This window comes from Protopterus annectens, chromosome 5.part0, assembly GCF_019279795.1.
Source record: "Protopterus annectens isolate FY-2018-M chromosome 5.part0, PAN1.0, whole genome shotgun sequence".
NCBI classification, from domain to species: domain Eukaryota; kingdom Metazoa; phylum Chordata; order Ceratodontiformes; family Protopteridae; genus Protopterus; species Protopterus annectens.
Genome location: NC_056735.1, coordinates 1,423,811,252 through 1,423,814,247, shown reverse-complemented (window position 1 = coordinate 1,423,814,247; position 2,996 = coordinate 1,423,811,252).

The following is a 2,996-nucleotide window of genomic DNA, read 5'->3' as shown; positions in this document are numbered from 1 at the left end:
ATTAATGTATTATACACAACTATATATTTTTAATGGAAGAACATATTAATGTGTATTTAACTTGAGAGCACACAACTAATTAACTAATTTAAGTTAATTGATTGTGATTAATCAATTGAATTGTATATAAAAAAGGGAGGGAAGTGGGTAAGGTTTTGTATTTGGTGAAGTTGCGTTTGTATTGAGTGTGAATAAAGGGAACAAAAGTGCTTATAACCTTACCCTGCCTGGTGTCTGGTTCTTTTCAAGGAGAAGGTATCCTGTGACATTTTTGATGGGAACATATACATCTCCTTGCTACCGTATAATATAATTTACCCAACAATTAATCAATGAAAATAAGCTCTCTCCATATAACTTAAATCAAAAACTACTTATTTCTCTTTATGTATCCAGTAACTAAACCCATTATTCCATAACTATTTATCTGTTGTCCATACCCGACATCCAGTATTTCAACTTCTGATCAATGGAGATTACTCTCTTTCTCTTCAATACCATCACCAGTTTTGCTTTTGTTCTTATTTAACTTCTCTCCTGCCACACAAACAATATTCTACATAAGCAGTTACTTCTTTTATCCATTTTGCATTGCTAATAATTCTCTGATAATAATTCATCAGCATAAATGAATGCAGCAGGCAAAATTATCCCTTTCTCCATTTCCCATATTGACTCCTGCAATCAAACACTACTATTCCGAATTGCAATCGTGATCACATAAAAAGTTTCACTCAGACATTCTTTACATACCCTCCTCCTCTTCCCAGACCATTTAGCAACACCTTTACCAATATCAGGTCATAGGAAACTTTTAATAAAACTAACATTCTCTCAACAATGTACCCTCAAAATATTCAACTGTGTATAACTTATCTTACCAAAAAACATTATCACTATCACGTGACAATATTACCTTCTCCTTTACCTAGCCTTATTATGCTATTCACCACCTCTTTTATTATTAGTAGCCTATCTTCCACTTGACTTCACTGTACTCCATGCACTCTCTCAAACAAAACCCTCTTCAAAGTAAAATTAAAACAAACCTGCATAATTTCCGTTAATATTTTAGAATCACTCTTGCACTTTACTGCATCAACAGATGCCAATTACTAATAAGTTGTTTCAGCTCTGCTTTTAAATGAATAGAAATTTGGGTTTCAGACTTCAGAAAGTGTGCAGTTGTGCAAGTGACAAACTTAAAACAGGTAAACCCAGTACTAAAAGCTTCTAAGCTTGATACCATCAGGACTGGTGAGTAGAGCGCTGCTGGCATTCATTATGAATGCTGCCTGCTGTCTTGTTTGCCATCCTGCTGCCTTAAAACCTAACAGAGCTTTTCTGTGCTATCTGCTGGGTCACTTTCCACCAGTTGGTAGAGATTCTCCGATGTTTTGTTCTTTGCCACTCCAACTGCTCTCTATTAATTCCTCCTTAGTCTGATCCATCTTTTCTTTCTCACATTTTTTCCTATATTCCTTTCTCAGGTAACTTGGTGGAGTTCTATATTCCACCACCAGCTTTCCCTGTGTATCTTATTTCTACACCACGCTGAACCAAAGATCTACTTATCTTCACATACGCTGTTCTAAGACACTGCCTTTCTTTTTCTGTTCTATTTCCTCTAATTCTGAGGTCCTACAGTTAAGTAATTCCTTAAAGTCACATGCTTTCACTCCAGTCAGCTTTTGGGTCTTCAGCCTAATCTCATTGCTTTTACTGGTTGTAATCCATTTGCAGTACATGGCCTGGTTATTTAAAGATGAGACACCAATCTAGCTTTTAGTCTTAAGATTCAAACCACCAAACAGTCTTTCAATTATGTTAGCCACTGCATAATAATACAGTTCCTCTGCTGAGGGAATCCCAAATCACAAGGAATTCAGACTCTCTGTCCTGAAAAGATGTTACATTTTATCCTGAACATATTTCTTGTTTATATATTTGTATGTAATTGAATGTGATTACTGCAATACTTAGCTTCTTACATCATATTTTATGATGTATTTATTTTTTCGAGTTTTCTCCTCTGACCTCCGCTGAAAATGAGCATATGTCCAGTCAGACTAACCTGGTCAACAACTGTCAAAATAAAATACACTCTGTATAGTCTAGTGTATATAGAAGAATATACATTTTTAAGCTTGCATCATTCAGTTTAATCTACAAAAACCCTGGACTTACAATTCAGCACTGAAAATGGCTTGGTATTATTGGCATAGCTAGGGTGATGCAACAAGGTTGGGTGCCCTAAGCCTTAGGTACTTGGGGACATGACTGGCAGCTGCAGTACCAGCATTTCAATACTGTATATGAACTCATGACTAAAGTGTTTCATGTGTGTTAGTTTAACTTTAGTAAGTGCTTGTCACATTTGTAGAGAGCAGGATGCAACAGTTTGAGCTTTTGTTGTTGTCCTCAACTTAAATTTAAAGAGGGTGCTAGATAATATAGTTACAGTTCTGCTGGCAAGGTATATAATGGCATTCCTTCAACAATTTGCAAAAGATTATGCTTCCTCCTGATCCATTTCATATGATCCGTGTCTATGCAAATCTTTACTTTATCTTAAGTAAAAAATAAAATAAAAAATCATCATGATTCTAACCCACTTGTAGATTCTGTTTGTCACAGTTATTGATTTCATGCATTGGACCTTTTCATTCTTCTCCTGAACAACAATAAGCATTCTGAGTGCAACATGTTAATCACCTGAACTGTTTCTGGTGATAGTTTGATAAAACACGCGGTGGTGCAGTGGTTAGCATTGCCGCCTCACAGCAAGAGGTTCTCCTGTTCGATCCTCAGCTGGGGTGCCTTCTAGGCGGAGTCTGCATGTCCTCCCTGTGGTCGCGTTGGTTTCATCCGGGTGCTCCGGTTTCCTCCCACATCCCAAAGACATGCTCTAGATGGATTGGACACTCTAAATTGGCCCTAGGCATGAGTGTGTGCATGTGTGCACCTTCTGTGGAAGGTTGGGTGCCGGGCTGGCA